Source organism: Cynoglossus semilaevis, chromosome 16, assembly GCF_000523025.1.
Source record: "Cynoglossus semilaevis isolate Cse_v1.0 chromosome 16, Cse_v1.0, whole genome shotgun sequence".
In the NCBI taxonomy this organism is placed as follows: Eukaryota; Metazoa; Chordata; class Actinopteri; order Pleuronectiformes; family Cynoglossidae; genus Cynoglossus; species Cynoglossus semilaevis.
Genome location: NC_024322.1, coordinates 5,882,037 through 5,908,606, shown reverse-complemented (window position 1 = coordinate 5,908,606; position 26,570 = coordinate 5,882,037). Strand labels below are relative to the sequence as shown.

Genomic DNA, 26,570 nt, shown 5'->3' with positions numbered 1-26,570 from the left:
TATTGAACACACAAAGCAGCAGAATTACCGCCTTTGTAAATATTCTGCTGTAATGCATAATGTCTTTGTGCTACATTTGGTCACTGTGCTTTATTTCGCTCAGATCCCAGACTCTAAGGACCATCATTTTGTTCTGCTCTATGCTGCAGATCTTGTTGGCCAAGCTGGTAAAACCTCCACACATAACTCTCTCATGACCCCATCGGCACCGGTCTGCACCGCTTTAGTGAGTTTTCATGGCAACAGCCTATCAGTGATGGATATTTGATATCGCCTCTGTAGCAAAGAGTAGAATAGAGTAGAATAATCCAATTTGTGGCCCAAAAAAAGAGAATAAAAATGGTAATTCAACTGCGACTGAATAATCCCCTGAAATAATAAGCTTAAAAGCTAAAACCCACTATAATTTTATCCGGAATCTTCCATACACTGACACCACAATGACATCAAAGCAGGACAGGAAATGCACGCTTAACAAATCAATAGACAGAGGAGTGGCATTAGAGCCTAATTCGTGGCAAAGTGGAGCTTTGGTAAAGGAAAGCTGTGAGGTTCAGATGATCCACAAAGAGCTGGAGTCAGAGATTTCCAGCCTGCAGTAACTCAGATTCCACCAGGGTCTCAACTCTGCTGTAGAACTAAAAGTGGTTTCATTCTTCATCTATGTTTGTTTTCTTTTGCTGTCACGTTTTAAGAGACGTCCATACAGAACAGGAAGTACTTTATTCTGTCCTGAGTGATACATGATGACATGTGATGTGGTGGTTAACTTTCATAGTTACATCTGACGTGAACCTGAACACTAAACACTAAAGTAGTGTTGGTTCCCAATTATTTTCATGCCCAAATATTTGCAAGTGTAAAAGCCCTCCTGAGTTGGTGGATTTTGGTATACTCCACAGGTTTAAATCAAGATTCACACCAGAATTGTTTTGGGATTATTTTGATGTTGATACAACCCAACCTGATTTTGGAGCCTGGTGGATCTGCAGGCCTGGTGGCACTACATCTACATCAAGGCATGTAGTACAGTAATATTAACCTTGGTATTTAGGAAGAAGTTCTTTACTAGTATTAAAATATAATTCTGTCTGGAGTGAAGTTAGGAATCTATTTAGTTAAGACAAGCTGATGACACGTGTCATGTTCTCCAAAGGTTGACTATAGAATTCTTGGAAATTTGGAAACTAATTTATATGCAAAAAGTAAAACAATGCTTTAATAATTAACTAGAGGTAAAATAATTAACATCCACAAAAGATTAATGTCAACAATCACATATATTTGGTTTTCTGGAATTTAAACGGCTAAGGTGTAATGAAAATTATTGTTTATTTCAGGAGTTGTTTTTTTTTTTTTTTAATCTGACATCTTAATATTTTCCAAAGACAAGTGTCTAACACAGCAGTGTGGTGTCCATGTGGTTATCAAGCAAGAAGGGCTGTAATCCAGCCTCCAGCTCAAGGACGCCGCTCTCTCAGTGCAAACAGCTCCCTTCCCTTCGCCGCAGTTACAAACAGCTCTTTTACTCGGTCTGAATATTGCCTGGGGGGATGGTGTTTTGAAATGGAGCTTCATTCTTTGATTTTTATCTGAATGCTTCATCCAGTCCATCCTGGATCTGTCTCCGCTGCAGCACAAAGGAAATAAGTGATACGTTACAGTAGAATATGACATTTCATCCTTCTCTGCAGCCCTCGCTGAATCCCATTTTACTTTATGTACATATTCAAAGCACATGCTGAAATGGCTTTTGAGGCTGTGCACAGTGAAACTAAGAGAGAAATGGTATAAGATTAATGTAGAGAAGTCCATGCATTTTAATGAACGCGGCGACAACTTCTTTTTCCAGGAGAGATGTGTTAGGCTACAGTGTGCAGCACATACATCAAAAACGGATCTGTCTGAATTTGTCTAATTTAGCATTAAGTCCTCGGAGGATGGCTCTTGTAGGAGTGAGCAATCGACTCTTTAAACCTCCACATATTCTGAAGGGAAGCCCAGGCATGAGGAGATGGATTAGCTGGATGTTCCTCATACACGAGGAAATCTTGTCGTGGGGCCTGAGAGCCATAGCAGGCGGCGGCATCGAAGACTGAAGCAAAGGATGGTGGTGCGCTAAGGATGCTAATTGGGGGAGGAGGTTCTATGTGATTTCAAACAAATGTTTAAATTTTGATTAAAACAGCATGATGATTAATATGGTTAACAATTTCAATTATAATTTTGTTAGTTTTACTATCTCTAGATTTAATCTGTTTCTGTATTAACTCCCACTTTGCAAAATACAAAACCTCTAATATTTTTCCTTAACTTTTAATTAATGTTTTTTTTTGTTGTTTCGTGCTATTTATTGAGATATATAGATAATGTGAGATGCTGTACAGTTGGTGAGTTTCTGTGCTCACGCTGCCGTTAGTTTTGGTGCTAATGAGGAGAAATGTAGCACTACTTCATGGGATCATTCACCTTGCAAAAATATGCAGGGAATGGCATGAGGAGGATGTCAGCACTCGCACACAGACAAACAAGGTTGGTTTTACTGTAGATCATAAAACTGGAACCAGAGCAAGAAGAAATGCAGCCGGGATGTATATACAGTGGAGGTGCACGAATACCAGGGTGAGAAATTTATGGAGGACATCTGTTACCAGATTTTGTTGCGGTGTTATAGGAGGAAATAAAAATTTGACATCTTGCTTACTGCACTGCAGGTACTTCAGTGGATAGTATTCTCAGCCTGTCGAGTTCCCATAATTCCTAATTGTATATGTGAGTGAGGAAATTGATTAGAAAGATGTGTGCAGTGTAGAAGCACAGTTTAGGATTCAGGTCCCAGAATTTTTTTCTTTTTTTCTTACAACAGCAACTTTACCCCTGTGATTTAATTATTTGACATTACAGACACAAACATCCAGCATCATGTTGCTCTCCATACATTCCTTTTATGGCTTTTACTAATGGAGAGAACACAGCAGTCAGTTGTTCTATCAGCTCCCAGCAAGACACTTTTATCTCAAGTCACTTTTTTCCTCTTGGCTTTGTGACAGTTTCATCTTCTGATCCTGTAGCTGCTCATGTTTTCCTCTCAGTTTGCCTGTTACTAATTATGGGCAACTCTGTGTGTTCTTGTGTAAATGCTCCTTCTGCGCACATTAGCGTGATCACCCATTTTATAAAGTGATTATGATTATTTATTAGGTTGATGATAAAATATCAGCATAAGCCAATCAGAGGTCAGGAGAAAAATCACTTTGCACGACGTGGCACTCAAATGGACTTTTTCTGTCCGTGTCCTAATATCTGCACTGATATACTTTTTTTATATTCAATTGATCACAACAGCTATCTGAGCGATTGCAGGTCTTTAATTCCAACTCTGAAAAAAGTTTGTTTTCACCGATGAAGCTGCACAGAAGATTGCAGTCTGACATTCTCACTTAACAATCACACATCTGTTCATAACAGCTTGACTTTTTTTTCACTTAGTCTTTTGTTTCCATTTTGGTCAAACCACATATGAACACCTGTCTCCAGCTGCTACTTTCCACTGATCATAGGGTGTAATTTTTTCCCACTGTAGCATGTTGTATTGTGACACCGCGTGGAATGATTGTTTGTTATTTCTCCGTACAATGACACTTCTTGTGATGATGAGTCTGTTGTTTACAACAGAGAAGGAAATAAAACTCGAAAATGCAAAGGTTAAAGAAATGAAGTAGAAAATGGAATTGTGAAATGTTTTTTGGCAGAATTATTTATTCCTGATCATCAGTGTTTGCTGCAGTAACGACAGAACCGTCTTCATTTGACCAGGATGAGTGTGAATAATTGAAACGGCAGATATTTATACCAGTCTCTTGCCCTCTGAGATCAACTTTGGAGCATGTGCTTTGACACATATCTCACACCTCTGCCTGACAGACAGCATGACAGGGCTATATTTGTCCCATCGTTAACAGCCAGAAACTGTTCTATAAAGTCTCATTGAAGTGAACTGAATACTGATACTTGATAATGGTAACTTGATACTTGTTTGGTAATGATAAAAAAACCAAAACAACCTGAAATGGATGCTCTTTTTCCACTTATTCCAGGTGACAGGTGGAATAGTTTTTTTAATTTAACTGATGCAACACATTTTACTGCTTTGTATTCACTGACTTTGCAGACCGGCCTCAAAACAGGCAGCCGTTATTCTCTTGATCTTTTCTGTTGAAAGAGACTCCAGTCAACAAACTGCTGCACATTTCTAGGTGTAATGAAGTTTTTCTAAGTGGCCTCCTCCCTGGCACTTCAGTACTGGACCTGACATTGACAGTGTCGCTGTCAACAGTGCAGTAGTTGAGCTCCCAGCGAGCGAGTTTGAGTTCAAGTCCAGTTTCTGTTTTCAGGTGTGAGTAATCAGCAGTTTACGCTAAGCTATAGTTTGTATTACAGTACAGTATGTGTGCTGATTTAAATAGTAACATTTATGTAAGATTCATAGCCAAATTACTACAAATATTATTACATTTGAATACATTATTAATGTCATATGGGAAATCACTCTAACCATTTAATCCAACTGTGAAAAACACCCTTGGGATTATGATTGGTAATTTGCCTCGAGGTCTGGTACTTGCCACCAACCACAGTCCTGCCCAGGCTGGGATTTGCACCTTAAACGTCCAATCAAAATCCTTTAACATCTAAACCATGGGCTCTCCCCCATCAGAAAACAAATTCTTTCAAGTTTGTATACTAGTGTATAAGTATTAAAATTTTGTCTTAGGGTAATACATTGATTGATTATTTATTGATTAATTTAACATACCGTAAATTATACAGTATTTTAACAGATTTGAAGTATTAAATGTAAACGTGACATCACATTTTAAGTCAATTTTCTACATATCCTCCACTTAGGTCTGAGAGAGAATCTGAAGGATTTCTTGTTTTTGTTTAGTTTTTTTAATGTTCTGTTCCATCTCAGCACTGTGAACTTCATTCTGTTTTAATTGCTTTTTTTTTGTTGCTTTTTCTCATCTTTGTGTCATTCTTTGTCCTTTTTGTTGCTGCAACATGCCAATTTAGGCTGTGTCGGATCAATAAAGTCTAATCTAATCTAATTCAATCTAATCTACTTCTAACGAGAACCTTGGTGTGAAACAAGCTAGCAGACTGATGCCTATATTTTTAAGTGGTCTCATTTTTCCCTCTTCAGTCTTCAGAACAGTCTCTTGTTTGAACATAAATAAAAATATGAACATCATTCTGAGTGTTAACCACAAAAGAAACAGATATTTCACTATATAAAAAGTGAAATGCAATAAACCTGTTAGTGTGGAGGGTGTTTTTTGTGATGTCCTCTGAAGATGACAGCAATATTCTCAGGATGTTCCTCACTCTTATCTAACCTTAAGCACTGATGTTTAAAGTGACGTTCAGCACAGACTTGATGTTGAACCACGCTGTGGCAGATATTGATTTACGTGGTTGCAAAACTGCCGTGAAAGTAAGATACAAACGATGACACCATTTAAATCCCTGCTTTAAGAAATCAATAGCATGTTATTTATAAAACAAGAGAACGATGGCTCCTTCACTTCTGCTTCATAAAATCAATGTAATCAGGGAAACCTGTGGGCAAATACCAGAAAAATGATGCATGAGTTTGAGACTATTTGTGAAAATGTCATGCAAAGCCGCATCTTAAAAATGTCTCTGATAATGCTGTCTCTTTTGGCCAGTCTGACATGGAGGTCACTGACGGCGTTGAATCGTGCCATGTTTAATATTCTGTAAAAATAAATAAATTCAGCAAATGGGAAGCCAACAGTGAGAAGTGTGGAGGAAAGACGCAGGAAGCTGCAAATGTTATTTATTCAAGAGCAGTTTTAACTTCTCAAACTATTCCTTTTCATACAGAGACAATACACGCTCTCCTCACCATTAATGAAACAAGCAGCACTGCGGGGGACGAGTTCATTAAAGTTGCAGAAACATCCCCAGGCTGTAGTGTTTCACTTTTTTCTCTAGTCTGAAGACAAATCCAAGTTCATCTAAACAATATTCAAACGACACGTCTTTCAAAATATTGTATTTCGTGGTATTTTTAAAGCTATTGCACCGTTCATTCTCACTCACATGGATGTTTGATTTTGTTTGGTTTTTTAAACTGTACACTAGGGGAATCACAATTCAAAATTATTTCGGTATTCATTCACTGCAAACTGCTCCGCCAACAAGTTGCCACAGCGAAAAGTGTTTTGTCCATCAAAAAAAAAAAAAAATGCTGGCTCTGGGTGACATTGGCTCTGAGACTAATGTCCTCAAAGTGATTACACAGGCAAAGTGATGATGATAAAGCTGCTGGTGATAAAGCTGCTGTCAGCAATGTCATTTGTGCCTTCCTGTCGTTGCTGCCGTCCCCTCCTCCCATTACCTCATGAACGTGTATAATTGATCCCAGATGGCGCCAAAAAGAGCAGCCTCGGTACATTGCTCCCTTGTGTCGCTGCTTTGTTGTGTGATTTTGTTTTATTTTTAGAAGCTAAATGCTAAACGCTTGGTTATTCTGCCAACGTTCACTCTCCTGGTGAGGTGTAAGGACGAGGTGAAAAACTGAGGTTTGGCAAGCAGGTCATGCAGTTACTGCCAAATGTAGCTAAAGTTATACTACTCTGTTAGTAAATCGAGTTATTTTGCACCAAATTACGGCCCGTGGGCCAGATATGGCCCAAACATTCTACATTCAACCAATACCAACCCAACACGCTGGTCAGATGTTAAACCTAATTTTGGCCCCTCAGTTTGCCTGACCATGTTCTAGACAAACTAAGTCACAGGAATCAACACAACACCTTCATTTCTCTTTCACAGAGCTGTTCATGTGTAACATTTCATGCTGCAGCTCCGTCTGCTGAAACCCATGCAACAAATGACATTTATATTAAAATAGATATGAAACCCTGTGGTTGCCGAGTCAGCAGAATTTGTCAATTTTACGCACCTCGGCACACGGGGACCCCCGGTCGGTTCCATGTTATTCCACTTCAAAGCTAAGTTGTAGTGCTTCCTATAATAATCCCCACACAGTTTGATTCAGTCAATTATTTTGGTATCTTGGGGGGGGCAGGGGCAGACAAAGCCTGCCCACACTGACTCACTGGTCTTTTTAGTAAAACCAGTCAACAAAGATGGGTTCTAGGCTTCTGTAGATTTTATTTATTTTTCCAGCACCTGCCACCATTAAAATGAAGAAGACATCATTTTTAAGAGACCTGTCTCTGACGATGTGATTGGATGAATTCATGTCAGTCATGATGTTGCACCTGAATTTAATCTCATTATATTTCTTGTTGGATGTTGATTGATTGTTGATTTTCTCAGCTTTTTGTATTTTATTACTAAATTGCTTTAATCATCTTCTATCAGAATGTGTCAGTCAGAAGAATTTCTGACATAAACGCTTTGTGTCTTCTGTTCCGTTTAAATGGAATGCTTTCACGTCAAACAACAAACTGTACTAAGATCTGCTGTGATGTGGCCAGAGGTCAAACTTTTCAAGGTCTCGGTGCAACGGCTTGTTTAATGCTAGGTCTTAGACATATTAGAGTCCATATTCAGGCTACGGTTTGTATTGACCAAACCTGTACAGCCAGCATCAAGAGATGTGACCCACTTTTATGGCTTATTTTCCTTGTATGCCAGAGTCTTGACCTATGAAATATCTAATAAATTATAGAAAGAAAATATAAATAAAAGATAATAATGTAAATGTAATAGAAATAGTTGGTTAGTTAGAACTCTAAAAAGAAATCACAATAAAGAACGCCTTAAAACTTTAAACAGAACTGCTCTTGTCAAAAGACTCGTGTCCTCCTTGGACTGTAACAGTCTGAATATTTATGTTCAATGCGGCAAAGTAAAGCAATAAAGCCAAGTAAGCTCAATTAATTTCCACCTGTTGCCTTCAAACTTTTACAGCGACACAGTTCATTGAAGCTCAGTCTGGGTTTTTTTTTTTTTTATGGCAGATCAGCTAAATGGTGCAAAGAGTTATATTTACATCTGCCCAGATATCTGGCCTGACAGCTCACGTCAGGATCTGTGTGAATAATTACAGTATCTGTTGCAGCAAAAAGCTGTCCGTCAGACTAGATCAGTGTGTATAGTCTTTGTACCAGGAAAGGGTTCTTAAGAAACAAAGTAGTACACAGCAAAGAAACCCAACTTGAAACAGTCTTGTGATGCTGTAGAGATCAAAGATAAAAAAAAGATCTGCTATTTTTCTGGGGTCTCCCTCAATATAACCTGTTGAATTTTTCATTAGGTAACTGACAGGTGTTTTCCACTGAGGGATTCTTGCAAAATTGTGTTCATTAAATTGCACATTGCAATGATCTGACATCTTGAGGGTGATCTCATGTTATTCAATATCGTGCTGTAGCTCCTTTTTATTTATTTATCTTTACCCCTTTCACCTTGGGTACTTTTGCCTTCTCCGCCAAAGAAACAAATACCAGATTGCAGATATTCACTCTAAATGTTGCAAATCTGACCTGTAGCCCGTTGCAGGAAGTGTGTAACTTTGGTGAATAATTTATCATTTTTATATATAAAACTGCCTGTTGCCTGATCAACCTGCTGGTCTGATGGCTGGAACAGGAGTTCCAACTTCCTGTTGTCTGTAAATACAGGCTTTTTGTTTAGTATTACATGCACATCCTGCTACAGTAGCACACTGGCAGAGTTATTTCAGAGGGCGGCTGGGCACAGTGCCACTTCACTGCTACTGTAAATGATCTTTGTCTAAACTTTTTCACTAACTGTCTCACTGGTACAGTGCTGTTAGTGCATTCCTGGAGCAGAACTCTGAAAAACCATTAGGTTGTCTCTGAAGCAAAGAAAAATGGCTCAAAAGTAAAAAGTAAAAGGCTAAAAACGACACTTTCTTAATTAATACAGATGACACAATAATTATTATCCTTTTTTAAATCAATTTTGAGAGTGCATTTTTACCACATGATACAACACAGAGTCTATATACACACAATATATGAACATTTATTTTTTAAGATTAATAATTAATATTCTCTTTTTACTGATTTGATTTCCTGATCATGGTCAAATCATGGTCAGATTTAATTATTCTCTATGACCAAAGAGATTAACCAATAGATTGACCAATTGTGATTTGTATATGACATCTGTCTTTAGGTTCCTATCCCTACTACAGTAGGCTAGATAACTGCAAAGCAAGGCAGACAGGTAAATGGCTACGTAGATAGCTAGATAGTTTTTTCTGACTATAATTATTCATTTGGTCTCAGGTAGAAAACATAACTTTGTTAGTAACTGTATGAATTTGTTGTGCATTGGTAAAGCAATGTTACCTTGTAGTAAGTCATTGCTAATCAAAAATTAAATCATTATTACAGATCCAACCCAAATGGAAAAAAAAGCTACATAAAGGTAATGACAGACAGATACCATTATATTGAGTCCAATATGGCATAACTGAGAATAACATGATGGTTTTATTAGTCTTTTTCTTGGCTTTCTTACAGAAAGGCCCCAGGCCGAAGTGCTTCTAATAAAGAGAAGTGCAGAGAAACACCACGTCTGCTACTGTAAAGTCATAAGCTCGTAAAATCAGCATCGGCCACTATTCCTGATTAGCTATTTTCATCATAACTTAGTCTGGCTCAACAGCCCAGGGCCATAAAAACACTTCAGTATGAAAGTTATTTTCTGAATGATCTGAATTCAAAGACTTACTTAGTGAATTTAGGCAATGTAAGCACACAAGTCTATGTGTTTAATTTAGTGGTTCCTAATCTTTTTTGTCCTGTGACCCCATTTTGACATCACAACTTTCTGGCAAACCCAGACACATTTTCTCTTTTCTTTTCTAGAATTAGTTTTTGATCATGAGTTGCCAGATGTGCACAAAATGACATTTTATTTCCCCATGTCAAATGTACAGTAAGGCTAGCTTGTATACCATTTAAAAAGAATGATAACTAGTTCAAATAATATTTTTAATCTGTATTTTAGCTGTTGAGTTTCTGAGGTTCGCATATACTTCATTAATTAAGTGACTCCCATGTATCACAAACAGTTACTTTTTAAGATTAGTTAGATAAGATAATTTCAAAAAAATGATTAGGGTTACGTTAAAAAAATGTGAAGACCCAATAAAAACAGATGGATAATTTGTTCATAAATTCAATTAAATTTCATATGCACCTAGGTCAGTATGTCTTTGCTTCTTATATATATTAATATAGTATAATATTTTTTACATTTTAGATGTCAGGTGGTGTCAGCCTGCACTGCTCTCAGTGCCTACAGCTGTAGAAGTGATGTGACTCAGTCTGTGGTCTACACTGACAAGTCTACTTCCACACTTCTCTGGTTGTATTATTATTTATTCAGAGACCGTGCGAGTACATGAAGTCTTTCCTTCCCTCTTCTCTTGCGCTGCGTCTCAGAGATTAAGAAGAGAGCATACATAATTAGAGTGTACGCTATCGTGTGAGTGTAGCCGAGCCGTTACAACAATGTTTCTGTATACAAATGCACCATATTGGCATTTTAGGAAAATGACCTAATCTCATTCGTAACACCTGGATGTTTGCACACTGATTTACATGTGCTACTTATTATTACCTTGTTCTGTCATTCAGTTTATTTGCTGCCTCTAATGTTAAATATTATTTTCAATAATTTTATATAATGTGGATCAGGTTTTTAACTGAAGGAAATGCATCGTCTAACTCAGGTAATGCAAGGTCAATTAAATTCCATTCCTTTTTAGTAAAAGGGCGAGGGTGAAATTCCACACCTGTGCCTTATGCTGGTTAGGATTTTTTTCTTTCTCTCTTTCTCGTGCTGTTGCTGCTGCTGACTAGGTCAAGGTTACAGTTTGTCTTTGAATCATGTCTCTTTGTAGCAGACCAGAGGCCACATGAATGAATATCACAAAGCTGGCTCAGAGGCAGAGATCACTCAGTGGATGTTTCAGATTTCACTATCCGTGTTCAAATCTGACTTCCTGTATGGACACTGGACAGCCTTGTCAACATCAGATGTTAGAAGGCGTGGGTAAAATGTTTTTAAAATTTTAAAGCTATTTTTTTTTTATCAACACTTGATGTACCAACAGCCTGCACTGCTGGTAGTATCAGTCACAGATGGGAAGTTTCTGGATCTTTTAATACCAAAGTCAGTCATGACACACCAGTTTGCCATAATGCCAGAAATCAGCCTAAAGTAATTGCAACAGTGTTTATCTTTTGGGTGCAGCTTTTTTCGGTTTTCATACAGCAGCATGGCTCAGGTATGTTTGTTTACTTGAAGGGTGTTTGGAGCCTGTCAACAACAGAGCTGTCTTATTATGTGGATTCATTTGCATTTCAAATTACAGTCTAAGCAACAAAAAAAGCCATTGCACAGAAATGCAAAGACAGAATCTATTGACACAAAACTGCTTCTTTTAAACAATTAAAAACAAACGTGTTTTTCCAGCTAGACAGAGGAAAAACAGGCATGCTCTAATACTGTAGTTAAAGAAAGGATTACTGTTTCTACTCAACAACATCTGGAGGCTCCCATTAAGGTCATGTGACACTGACCTAGAGCAGTGATGCTATTATTATTATTATTATTATTTACAACAACAATAATAAAAATAATAATCATCACAAAGCTTGTTTTCATTATTTATAATAATAATAATATTTTTAATTATAATTAACACAACTCTCCATTTTAAAGTTTAAAAAAAATGAAATTAGTTTTTTATCACCATGTGTCCCCATTATACTGTCTGATACCAGTAAAGGCTCAAGTTTTATGATAGATAAGGTCGGCTATCTCTACGTCATCTTTCTTTAAATACGAAACAGTTGACCATGACACGTTTGCAGAAAATGTTATAAAAATAAGTCTTGTTACTGCTTTGGCGAATGTGTCATGCTTTTACTTTTGAAGGGCACTCCCCCTCCCCCCCCCGTTATTATCCTCCACTCCTCGAACGAGCACTCTCTCTGTCTCACACTGTGTCACATGCCAGTTTCCTGACAAGTAGATGAAGGGTCCCATCGTTCCTGGTTTCTCCCCAGGTGATTTCCTCTGTCCCTATTCCGTCACCATCAAAAAGCCAAACGTGTGACTGGGAGTTAAAAAAAAAACAACTGTCCATTATAGGCTATCCGGGGAGCGTAGACACCATTATGGAATGGTATCGGTTACAAATAATGCATGTCTCTAGTCTAAATCTCATCTTGTTTGAGGGATGCGGGACAGTGCAGGGATGCACAGATGCACCGCGGAGACCTTACATGTTGAATAACATACATGCATTTACAGAACAAGAACATCTTCTCACCAGTGAAGCTATTAAGACATGTATGAGCTCAGCCTTAAAAAACACAATATCTTTGAATTCAACATCTGTAATAAGCAGCCAAAACAGAACAACAAACATGGCACATCTGTGTGTCTCATTTCACAGTATATACTGATTTACTATCAATGTTCAGCCCACGGAATGAAGGTAAAACTCTAATATTGCACTTAATTAAATGGTAGATTAAGATGCTTTCATTCTGTGGTTTTACCAGTTCATGGTGAAAATAGACCTTGTATTTGGTAACATTTATACTGATATTGCTGGATTATAGCCAAACAATTTTTCTATTATGGTTGGAAATTGAATGGGTACATTTTGAAATGTCCACACAGGAGGAAGGTGAAGATGAACGCCGACTGAAGGAGACACTGTATTTTTAGCTTATCTGGCAGATTTTCTATTACTACGGCAGCTTCTTCAGACTTCAAATGTCTCAATGCAAAACGCTGCTTCACACTCAGACCTCGGTGCTAACGTTTAATACAACAGTCATTGTACAGGTTGATGGTGATGGAGCTCAGAACCAAAGAAAATGTCAACTCTGAATGGAGCTCAGAACCAAAGAAAATGTCATCTCTAACTGTCAGTTTGCACATAAAATTGCACAAATAGATAATGGTAAAAATGTACTTTTTTTGTTTTGTCTTTTTACTGATCCAGTTGTAAACTGAAAATAATTTAAATTGAAAAACTCAAAACTGCGTGGGTTGTCAAATAATATTGTTCCTTAAAACCCACCTACTCTAAACCCACCACTAGCATTTATACTTGTTATACAACTAGAAATTCTTTCTGTTTTATTCCAAGTGAGAGAGAGCTAAATTGCCGTCATGGGTTATGATTTTTCCGTGCAAATGAACGCCTCGCAGACTACATAAAGCAGATGAATAGATGTTCCTTGGCACACAGTGGGACACGAGCTGCTGCGTGAGGATTCACACCGATGACGGCATGATGATACATTCATGCTGGGGAAACAAAAAAACCTATATTTGACTAGTAATGAAAAACAGAATTCCAATTCACCGCAGTGGTGAAGCAGTTTCATTACAGTATTTGTCTGAAGTTTTTGTTTCGAACCGTGTTCAGCACAGACTGGACCCTGCAGTTGTTCAGCACCAACAGCTTTGGTGCAAGTGTTATCAAATCTTCAGAAAGGTTTGCGATGGCCTCACGTTTTTTGTCAACGTGTAAATCATTGGTGCCGTACAGCCTACGGTGTGACAGCTACATCAGTGCTGGAATAAAAAGTGATAGCACGGAATATTTCCAGGTTGACATCACCACTGAGTGATGGTGTTAAACATGTAACTCACATGGTAGAAAAGGAGGTTTGCTCAGTTGTGTTGTTAGTGAATCCACATCAACATGTGTTGAAAGGTAATGACATGAAAAGTTGATTCATGTGCAGGTGAAAATTACTATTATTAATAGATCTATCTATCTATCTATCTATCTATCTATCTATCTATCTATCTATCTATCTATCTATGTGCAGGTGAAAATTATCATTATTAAGATTTAGGAAGGCCAACTGATGGCCATTCAATGTTAGTACTAGTGCAACAAAGATAAAGAATTTCCGTGTTTGTCTAAATTCAATAGTTTGGAGGAATCTGCTCTTCAGTGTCATGTCTGTTTATAAAACGTGTGTGTCTATTGTCTGTGAACGGTTTGTGTGGTGATATTAAACTCGCCGAGGTCGTACAGGCTGAGGTTATTTTTTTTTTCCAAACTCTGAATCCCTGTAACATAAAAATAACAAAGGTAAGCCGTTCTGCCTGACTTTGTTTGTCCTTGGTGACACAATGAGACGCAAGTAAAAAAGTGAAGAAACTGGCAGGCAACTTTATCCATTTTCTTCATTCTCCCATTTCCTACCCGCCATCAATCCATCCTTTTCTTTTTACTTCCCTCTCTCCTTCCTCGTCTCTGTTTTTCATTTACTGCACCTTTGCCTTATTCCTTTTCTTTCATCTTTCTCTCATTTACTTTTTTATTCTTTTCCTCTTTATATTTCCTTCATATTTTCCCTGTTGCCTCATTTCTCATGTTGTCTTTTTTCCTTCTATCCCATGTCACTTTCCCATCTCTATAAACATATCTATTATGTTCTAACTTACATTTGAAGGTTTTCTTACAAAGATCCTTATGAAATGAATCATTTAAACGTATTAATAACTAAAAATGTGTCAAGTTACATAAAATGAGCAGGCACTGCATGTGACTGACAGAGAAAACCAAGACCCTGTTGGTGCTATAAGAACGCCCCTATGCAACTCTAGCCTGCCATTATAAAGCTCCATCCATTTCTTATACTGTGTACACAGTCTATATTTATGCTATGGCCATACAATATATGTAACGCCAGCCGTGCAATCAGTTTCTGTTTCATGGTTCAACATGCATTTTAATGAGACCACCCTGACATTAGCATCAAATGCATACACTCTCAGACAACTTGAGTACAAACTAAATAAAGGTCTGTCTTGTTCTGTGTCCTCATACTCCGGTACTTCTAAAGTGCACGTGTTACTTGCAACCCTACAGCGGTTTGTTGGTTAAGGGGCAGCACTGGGGCCATCTGACTGAGAGCTGAGGTGGTTTAGCTGAAGGCAATGCCATAGGCGTATCCATATTCCCATTCAGCCCTGCTGTTGATTGCTGAAACTTGACTCTGATCTAATGTACCACACGGAGGCAGAGGGACCGCACAACCAGATACATGACATGGTGGGATGCCTCGGCCATATTTATCAAGTGTAACACAGACTTTGGAAAAAAAAGAAAGAAAGACTGCACTGTTGAGATCACACAGGAGAATAATGACTTATTCTATTAGTCTAACTCCAAACCAACTTTTAAAAAAACTTACAGACATGTTAGCCCCAGGGGAATCAGTAGAAAACCGAATTTGAGACAGAGGACTTACACAGTATGTCCTGATGCAACTCAGACCTCATTAACAGCTGCATATAAACATGAAGTAAACTTTTGCCAACCAGACACAATACGGTGAGGATACTACACAACTGCCTCCAGAAGCTTTTCAGCAGAAGCTCCGTAGCATTAGCATAACTAGTTTGCTATTAGACTCTACAGTGTCAATATCTGCCCACAAGTATCAGTCCCCCTTAAAGTATACTTGATAGCATCTTGGTATTGAAACAATTAGAATATAGAGCTATGATTACTTTTGCTCATGTTATGTAAATTCATTTCACCTTAAAGTATGATGAAAAAGTATTAGCCAAAGTATCAACACACCACAAGAAAAGGAGAAAAAAAATATTTTATTTTTTTTTAATTTTATCAAAGGAAAGAACCATTACTTTCAAAGTGTGGAACATTTAATAAATTGTTTGTCTGCGTGATCGCAGGGAAACTGTTTTCCGACAAACTCCATGATGCATGGTCACCATGGTTTTTAATAAAAACTGATTTCCTCAGACGCAGCTCACGGAGATCTTAAATAAAAAACAGCCCCAACTGAAATTGTTTTTCCAGACAGTATCAAACTATCACCGTGTGGCCTTCCTCTCTAATCAGCACTTATTATTACCAGCATTTACCAGAATACAAACTCTCTGTGAAAAGGATATGAAAGGAGAAAATTGTTTTTGTTTTTTTAATGTAGTGCTTCAAGTGAAGAGGGCCATGAAGATGCACAGCATGGAAACATAAACACAGGAATACAGGGCCAGAGAGTGACGAGTGAAATCAGCAGTGTGATTAATGTGACAACCTTTAAGAAAAGGTTATGGATCTGTGGGGAACACTAATGTGTGTAGAACACAGAGGAGATGCAGAGTAAAGGAAAGGGCACCAGTCAAGTCAGCTGAAACATCACAGGACCAGGACCCTGATACTCTGTAAAATACTGTATCCTGAATACTGTGCTCTGTACCACCTCAAAAAAACATGTCCATCAGCGAGCTACCGTCACTGCTAGTATAAAAGTTAGCATACACGAGAGTAATGTATACTGCTCCTTATTCGTTTTTTAAATTGCATTGCAACATGTCAGTAAAACTGAAATGATGACATTCAATGGATTTTCTTCCCTATTAGTAGCATTGTTTAAAATTACAATTCATATTTAATGAGACAGTTGACCTTAAAACAATGTATTTAGGGGTGGGGTCAAGTGTCAATAAAGAAGACTGACAGCTGCTGTTAATTGGGAGCCAAAGCAGACTGCAGTGAACTGACAAGATTTTAAAAGGTTAGGACCGGATTAGTATTTAATATATATTATATTACGTTTGTTTTAATTCCCCTTTTATTTAAAACCTAAATATTTTTCTTACATGTTATTTAAGTCCATCCTGTGACACACACTCATACACAAAAAGGTTATTTCAGAGTAAGTGCTCACAATAGTCTCCTCAAATTACTTTCATTTTTCTGCTACCAACAAGTGGATTTGCAATATTTTTTATATCACTGGTGAAATTGTGGTGATCATGTCCTTAAAACAACACATGAAACAGAAAAGTTGCATCGCTTCTCATAAACAAAATAATAACTGTGTGAGGCAGTGGTTTTCGGAGTAAGGGGCGCACCTTCCCTGGGGCTGCTAAGCAAGAAAACAAGGGATAAAATCTAATCTTAAAAGAGAAGAAATGATTGGATTTGCAGTGAGAGAGGAGAATGAATGATTATTTAAAGCAGGTTCTCCTGGACTAGGGGGTTGATATTTAGTTTGTTGTGGCTGTTTTTCAAAGTGAATAAAACTGAGTTGGCTCCTTGGAGGGAGCTGCAGTATCAGACAATGAAACCCCCTGACTTAAGGGGAAACGTGTATTTTGTTGTACTGTTTATACCAAAAACACAATATTCATTATTTATTAAACTACAAAGACAAGAAAACAAAAGAAATAAATGATTAAAATAGGAACAAGTGCAAGTGGACTAGATCATGTTCACGTCGTATTGACAACATTTTATGTACACATTTAACAGAACCATGAGGTGGGGGGGAGGGTGGGGAGGGGTTCTCTCCTGGCTTATACACACATTAAATTCTGTTCCAGTCAAAGGCAGTGAAGAAACCCCATTAGCATGAGCCATCCTCTTCCATCACGTCAGACTTCACTCATCAGATCAGAGATGTGGGGAAAGATTTATTGATCTGAACCTGCTCATTTGTCTCTGTCATAATCATTATGGAGAGCAGAGGTCACTAAACATTAAATTAGTATCTGTGGATGTAAAACTAACTTCACGTGGATGACATTTAAAGATCTTTACAGGACGACATTGATGTTTTAAGCTGCCATGGTTTTTAACCCAATATAATGAGTAATTTATTATTAAATGGCACAGATCGACTTTTATCTAATCAACAAAACTGCTCTCAATTCCATTTTTTTTCCTAATTTTACCATGAAACAGAACATTAAATCAAGAGTGATGTTAGGATTTTTTTCTCTTCATCTAAACAACACACATCCATCTCAAACACTTACTGCATAGAATTATTTCTCTGCAGCTCAGGTCGTCAATGTCCGACTCCTACACGTAAACCGTGGTTTTGACGTCCTTCCGCTTCCACATCATGTCTCCAGCCTGTAATTACATAAAAGTAGTGGGTAATTTGTGTGCGATTAATAGCTGGTTTACTGTTGTGCTGCTATGAATTGTGGGACATGAGGAAGAATGGTTAGTGTGTGAATAATTACAGTACAAGGACTGACACCACTTGTGGTATCCAGGGAAAAAGAAATACTAAATTATGAAGAATCTTGATTTTTGAATTGCAAAAAGGACGTTACCTACTTTACCATGTGAGCTATTTGGCAATTCAGCTTCCTAATACTCTTACAGATTTTCTTTAGTACAAAATACCTGAAAAAATACAAATCCTAATCAATCACATTTTCAAACTGCTGTACTCCTCTAACATAAAGTGGCAAAATCACTGCAACAATGATACCTGCTAACATTTGTCACACTGTGTTTGTTGCCCATTAGCACATTTCACAGGCTCACACTGTGTACTAAACAAAGATGGGGAACCTGATAAACATTACATCAGGTATTCATTCACATTGGTATTTAGTATTCAGCTCTGAACCGCACTGATCCTCACGGAGCTGATATAGATTTCTGCCCTTCTCCATGTCCATACTTTTTTTCGTGAATACAAGGAAATCACACCACAAAGGCAGTTACTTGCAAACAAATAAATGTGATATCTGTGATTCATGTCCTGGCGTTTAATTTTAATTTAAAATAGAAAAAGTCCAAAACGAGACCAGACCAGAACATAGTAACTTACTACTTTACCAAACAACTACTGTATTTGTTACCCAGTTAAATTTTTAGTAAGAAAGCTGTGAATTTGTATGTCACTGAATTTCACTTAAGAATCCCTGGAGCAGCTGACTTTTTTTGTCATTAACCCCATCATGTTCTTTTATTTCCACATTATTGAATCTTTTCTCAGCGGAGACGCTCCGGCCGCGGCATGAAGGAAAACCAAACCTGACATCTAATCTTTACATTTTGCAGCAGTTTTACAGTAACACTTTTTCTACCACAGTGTGAATGTCTCACAGTGGGTCCGACATGGAGTGTGAAAAACTGCAGGGGTGGTTTTGTTGATTACACACATCAGAGGCAAGACGAGCCCCACGGCGTTGACCCCTCCCTTTTTAACAGCCATCTGTATCACTCAGAGAAAGCCTCCACGACTCATCACTACAGACTGGTTGATCCTGATGCATTTCGACACTGATGGTGCACACCAGTGACCTTTGGGCTGTCGAGTGCACTCAAAACCACACTCGCTGCATGTGTTTGTGTCCCAGAGACAGGCTAATGAGGATGTATCTGCAGCCAGCCAACTCCAGGAGCAAGTGCCAGGATACAGCTGCTGTCACCAGGGCTCTAATCACACAGGTTCTTGTTGGATAACAGTGTCAATGGTGACCTTGTTGGCAGAGGTGTTACAACAAATCTTCTCCCGATAAACTCGCCGTGTATTTTTGGCCATCTCTCCTGGATGGTTTTACTATTTTGAGAACATTTGTGAGCACACTCATTTTGTCTCCCATGTTTAACCGAGATTATTGATTATTGAAATGAATCAGATCAACAATTCTTAATGTATTTTATACAGTATATGCACACATATATAATATATATATATGTACACAAATATACATGTTGAAAATGCCTTATTTCGTATATACAACAATGGGTTTCTACCTGCTGTCAACCTATTGTTCCAGTGATATACAGGCAATTCTGTACTGTCCTGGTTTGTTCTTATAAATTCATATTACATACTGTTTGTATTAGAAATAAGATGCAGAAATTGATCTTTTAAATTGCCTTATGATTGTATATTTAATCTACTACCAATGTTACCAGTTCTGCTCCAACTGAAATGTGTTGAATGAACAAATTAAAAGTGCAGCAGCTTTTAAAAGCCCCCTAAAATATATCTCCTATTTTGCAACACGACGGTGATTTATTCGGCTCACTTCCCTTTGCTTTTCTCACTATGTAATTATTACTAAAAGGACTTAATATCCATTTACCCTCCACGTTGGCAGGTAGAACATCAGCAGAATGAAAACAGTTCTAACCTAATTTTGTCAAATCAACGCTCTGATGCAATGGATCATTTTTCAAGGGCAATATAAAGAAAGAAAAAATCCATAACAATCTCATTACTGAGACATTTAGTTTTCTGGTTAGATTTTGACCTAGACAAAAGTCACCATCTGTCAGCGGATCGTCCCTGTGCCTCAGTGACGATGACGATGATGACAGTGACGATGATGCACTCACAGCTCTCTAACTGTGTTTGTTTTGGCTGCAGGAACTTCTACTACATCACCATGCTGCGTGACCCGGTCTCCCGCTATTTGAGCGAGTGGAAGCATGTGCAGCGTGGTGCCACGTGGAAGACCGCCCTCCATATGTGTGATGGACGCTCGCCCACACAGGACGAGCTGCCCAACTGCTACAGTGGAGATGACTGGTCTGGCGTCACGCTAACCGAGTTCATGAACTGCCCGTCCAACCTGGCCAACAACAGGCAGGTCCGTATGCTGGCCGACCTGAGCCTGGTGGGCTGCTACAACATGTCCTCCATGAACGAAAGCCAGCGAAACAACATCCTTTTGAGCAGCGCTATGAGCAACTTGAAAAACATGGCTTTCTACGGCCTGACCGAGTTCCAACGCAAAACTCAATATCTGTTTGAGCGGACGTTCAGTCTGCGCTTCATCTCCGCCTTCACGCAGATCAACAGCACCCGGGCGGCCAACGTGGAACTGAGCGAAGGCCTTCGCAGACGCATCGAGGAACTCAACTACCTGGACGTGCAGCTGTATGAGTACGCAAAGGACTTGTTCCTGCAGCGTTTCCAATTCACCCGGCAGAGGGAGCACCAGGAGTTGCGCTTAAAGAGGCGCGAAGAGAGGCGTTGGCTGAGAGAGCAGAGGGAGCAGAGCAGGCCGTGGCCGACCAAACACAGAGGGGGTGGGAACAGAGGTGGGGGGCTTGGTAAAGGGACTGATGGTGACTTTCCCACTTCGACCGAGGACTATACCAGTCAAGTAGCTAGATGGTGAATCTTTGGACTAATGAGGACAAAAATATGAGTGAGAAGAGAGAGAGAGCGTGACAGAGATTCCTCAAAGACTATTTAGAACATTAGCTATGATGCTAATCGTGACTATACTCTATTGCCTCTACCTTTGTTTGTGTCACCATTATTCTAGTGACTGCTTTTATTTGTTGCTTAGCTTCAGTGGTTTTTGGGGGCAAATTTAATATAATTGCATTTGATAAGTGACTGGTTCATTTCTCCAACCTCAAGGTTCATTGGTTTTTCTAAGAAAGAAAGAAAGAAAGAAAACATTGTAGACAATAAAATCAAATGCAAAAGAACTGCAATGCAGACAAAATGCAGACATGCTTTCTTTGAGAAGATGAATAGAGCTAGAAGGTAGCAGCTGCCGCTAATATGAGAGGGAAATAAACCAAACACAGCACCAACACCAACACCAACAGCAGGTTTGACACGACCAGACTTCCACTCAGATGATTTTCCCATTAATGTTGTTGTCTGACAACTCAAACAAAATGACTTGCTCACGACGTCAGTCTGTTAGTGGAGCTGCAGCCACTGATTCAAAAGGAACAACGGAAAATTCTGCTTTGCTCCAGTGTCTCTCAGCTTCAGCGTTAAAAGTAGTTCTGCTCTTACAGTGCTTTAGGAAAACAGCAGCTCTGCCTCGGCCGGGCCTTCACCTGTCCTCAATCACTAAATGCTATTGATGTACATTTTTCTCAATCTTTAATTTATGTATTTATTTATTTATTTGTTCTTTTTTGGTGGTTAATGTTTTTCTTTTAATTAGGATTTAAAAATAAGCTACTATAGACCTAGACATAGCAACTCATCAACTTTGTTCCACCTGAGGGCTGCATGTCACAGCTCCACAATCTACAACAACAGTGTCATTATTTTCACCTCCTATACAATACTGTGAACCAAAGTGAATCAAACATGATATGCAGTTGATTTCAGTCAATGGCAGTCTTATGCATGCAATACACTTTTTTTCCATATTTTAAAATATTGATGCTGATCTTTCAGTTGATGTGCAATAAACTGTTTTTTTTTCCAAGAGCATTCTTGCAGATTGAATATTTTGCACTCTCTAAACAAAATTTAAAAAAAAATCTTGTTGGCAATCTAAAATTATGATCATTTTTATTAGAAATCAGATTTTTTTTATAATCATAACGTGAACCAAGTCTGCAATCAGATCTTTTATTTTTTGTTAAATTGATTGCAGTTGGTAAACAGTACGAATTAGAATAAAAAGTCTAACTTTGTGGCTGCTGCGTGGTTTGCCTGTAGATGAGATTATCAGCATTCACTTCTCAGGCCCACTCTCTGTCACGCTGTCTGCTTTTACCCATGTAAAAACAGCTGACAGCATCATTGTGGGCAGCGTGATGGCTCTACCCCCAGTCACGTGCCAGACCACAAAGACCAGCCTGAGAGCAGGTGGACGAGTCTGTCTTTTCTTCTGCCTGATCTCCAGTTTGCAGTGGCTCAAATCCAATCAGCGGAGCAACAAATGAGGATGAAAGAGGGCTTTGCTTTTATCTGGCTTTAACAGGCATTGCTGATGCGTTTTATGTCCCTTATCTCACATCCTCTGAAAATCCTGTTGCTTATCAAATTGAATGTTCCCTAAAATGTTAACACCGAGGGCATATGGTGGCTGCCGCTCTAGCAGTAATTTGTAATGTGTCTTTAGGTTGAAGATCTTTATCAAATACCTCAGATTTTAGTTTTTATGGTTCAGTCAAAGATGCAGTAAATAAGTAGAAAAAAAGGGAGGTTTGACTGGTTGGTTTGATTGTGCTAAAATTACTGTGTGAATTCTGTGAGGGTGCAGATAAGTGGTTTGGGGCAAATATCCCACATTATTAACACCACATTAGGTGTTTCGCATGTAGCTACCAGACACAACATCTCAGTTTATTTTTTCAATAGTCTGTTTATAAATTAGATCTAATCAGATGCAGTGAAACAGCATCTCACAAACTCTGATTGTATCTCTCCTGCCTGGGTTGGGATATTACTTTTGCCATTTTCACCTGAAGGCATCGCAAGTAAATCCGGCAATTAAATTCAAATGTTGTATCAGTTTTATTGGTCTGTTTGGCAGCAGCTATTAATTACATCGCATAGGAGGTTCCTGCAATACTGGAGGCCACAGTTTTAGCACCACAATTCAATGATCCTCATTTAAGACAGCAACAATTGCAATGATTTACTTAAAGGTCCAACCAAGAAATCTCAAAGTCAAACTCTCTGGGACACAGATTCTGTGTCCAAAGAGAACCATGCAACTGCAGCTAAAAAACTCAGAATTTTTAAATAAAGCAAAGTGTTTTGACAATAACAATTTAAACAGTTACTCTTATCTTTTCATGCCTAAATGCCAGAAACATTTAAAAATAGTTTCTGGTGTTTAGACAGGTGGCAAGGTGTGAAGTTTTTCATCTTCATCAGACATACACAGAGTTTAGCTGTGGCTGCTTTTTCCTTGGACAGTAACAGCATTACTGGCTTTACTTTGCTTCTGAACATTTACATACGTTGGCCAGTAAGAGTATCAACTCAAGCATCACTCAGTGTGTGACTATGGGCTGTGGGTCTGACATTTGACCCTTAAGACAAAACCTTTAACGCAAAACACACTATTTCTCTCATCTACTCAGTAACAAATCAAATTCTTTTTCAGTTCAAAACTTTGCCATTGTAGTGCAAAATTAAGATCAATATTTTAATTCATACATTTTTAAAAATTACAAAAATGTATCTTTTAATTTGCACCCCTGAAACTGCAGCTGCATTCCTGATATTTGAAGCCTGCTGTTCTGCAGGGACTCTAACTCCGAACCTTACTTATAAAACAATTAAACATTGATTATACATCATTAGCTGAATGTCTGATAAAATTAGGTTGAAATCTGAATAAAATATCAAAATACTCTGCAGACTTGAATATTTTACCCGTCATACAATAGTCCATGGTCAGCGTGATTAAGACCCAGAGGAGATTTACACACATTACCTCAAATAAAACACACCCATTACTGTTTGGACTGGATTAAATCACATGTAATAGAGTCATATAATAGGCAAACAAAAATATGACTGCAACTTATTTTTGAAAAAAGTCTTCGAAAAATACCTCGACCCGCTGCACGTGTGTTAGTGACTGCCATGATTACAGCACAGGGACAGATGGCACTAAATCTGCATCAGCAGAACAAGTGTCATTGCTATTAATGAACTTGATAAGAAGACGCTTTTTATAGTGGCGGTAGTGAATTGTAAGTGTGTGTGTGTGTGTGTACAATCATTCTATTATAACTCAAATTGAATTCACTGTTTCGCTTTATTCAGGATATTACAGCCAAAGTACAGTGTGCAAAATAAGTGTTTACTTTTAGAGAACTACTTCATTCATCTCCCAAGACATATGTTTTGCAGGTTCAGGATCTGTGTGCTACATGTACTGTATCTCCTCCTCAAATAAGAAATGCAGCTACATTTCAAAGAAGTTGGTACACTTTCCAAAAACGTGTTATTATGAAACCTACAGTAGTTAAGGTCAGTAAGTCAGGCCAAGAGACAGGGAACTTCAGATAAACCCAAATACTGTATATAAACCCTGTTGGGTTTTGATTGCTGTGGGTCTAGACTGCAGGCAGCCCAGCAAAACACATATATTGTATAGCACATATATTGTAAGATATTTCCACAGTCCCAGCAATGTTGTGTTAATAAAAAAAAAAAATCTGTCTTTACAGTCTCCCTGATGAGGATTCCAATACAAGGCTTTAAACCAATGTTACCTTAAAATACAGTATATGCAGTTTTGTAAAAATGTTATTTGAATGAACACACTAAAAAAGATTATAAAATGTATTTCTTCTTTTTTTATTTAAGAATATTTTGCTACCCTGGAGCTGCTTTGGTCAAGTCTATCCATCAAACTTATTGTCAAACTCTAAGATAAATGTTTATATGATGTGATTAAATAGACCACAGGGCTTATGGTACCACGACTGGTTTCAGCTCTCCACACACTAGTTATTATGACAAAGGAGTCGTTTGAAAAAAAAAATCAAAAGAGTCCAGCATTGATAATCGATAAAATCCAAATAACAACGTTATTTATTTGTTTTTCCCGTGTGGCTTAGAACCAAGCGACCCACAGCCCAGTACCGGTCCTCATGGTTGAGCATCTCTGCAGTAAAGCCAACAGAGATTTTTTTTTCTCCCCTCTCACTGCCATTCCCTGAAACCTGTGTTTGAATACAACTTTGTAAAGAGGAGCTTTTCTAATCCACTTAATAAACTGCCGCTACACCAAGCTGTTATTCTATAATCTAAGGCTAATGTATCTGTGTTTATTTTCTGTTGTTTGTTCATACGTTTTGCTGCTGTTACAATATCACACGACAGTTTGAACACCCCAGCGACAACAGAAGAAAGCTCTCTCTCTCTCTCTCTCTCTCTCCCTCTTCCTCTTCCTCTCCCTCTCTCTTTGTGTGAGAATTTCTATGTATATGTTATTGTATGTTGTAATGAAATAAAGCGGCAGAAGCCTCTTTAAAGGCTTTTAAATGTTTAATTTTTTTCCCTCCTGTTTGACCTTAAAGAAATAAAATGCCTACGCCTAAAATATCAGAAATAAAAGCATTGGTCTTGACATATTGCCGTGTGGTGCTTGTTTTCTCATCTACTGACATTTACAGCTGACAGATCATTATGCGTGAATCTAACAGACAGTCAGTAACAACGATGGTAACTGTATTTTTTAGATACCTATAAGCTTCCTTTTAGACACCCTTGGGGACGATATTCTTAACCCGGCTCGAATTTTACAGGTGATTATTTACAAAACTGAAACATTTAACTAGACTAGACTAGGCCTATGTCTGCCCTTCTGTTTATAAATACATTGATACATGAATATATATATATATATATATATATATATATATACGCATAGATACTGTATATACAGTTATTGATATTATTGGTCTTTCATGATACAAAAATATTCTGTATTTGTAAAATGTAAATAGTTTGACGTAAAACTTCAACAGAAGACACCGGGTGTACAGTACCTTTATTATTCTGAGACCCACATCTTTTGCATTAGATGCAAATAGTGTGTTAAAATATTTTAGAGAATACTGACATCTTGTGGAATTATGACAAAATTGCAATTAAAAACACTAACTTCGATTTGACTGCGACGATGAATGTCCTACCTTGAAAACTGCACTTGTTTTGCAGGGTCCTGTGTTATTAGATCAAATCTCAAGGCGAAAACTGGAAACGGTTGAAAAAACAAAACAAAAACAGATGTAATGTAAGTGAGATGGACGGACTGTCATGCAGGTCCAGGGTCCTAAAGGTAGAAACTAAAACATGAAACGGATGATTGAGCTCCGCCGATAACACAGAATCACCAGGTGATGGTAGCTCATAGCTGATGTTAATGACTGGTGATTACGGATAATTACCAGGTGTTTCTCTACATGCAGCCATGGTGACCATGTTTAGCAATATGTTTTGTTTTGTTTTGTTTTGTTTCTTTCT

General features: G+C 38.1%; 1 long non-coding RNA gene across 1 annotated transcript; it reads right to left on the bottom strand.

The window, feature by feature from the left end:
* Nucleotides 1-26,570, bottom strand: LOC112488322 (uncharacterized). The gene is made up of 3 exons (XR_003052274.1): nucleotides 26,240-26,570; nucleotides 17,875-17,974; nucleotides 1-1,630 (listed from the first exon to the last, which is right to left on the bottom strand). It is a non-coding gene; the product is annotated as an uncharacterized LOC112488322 (long non-coding RNA).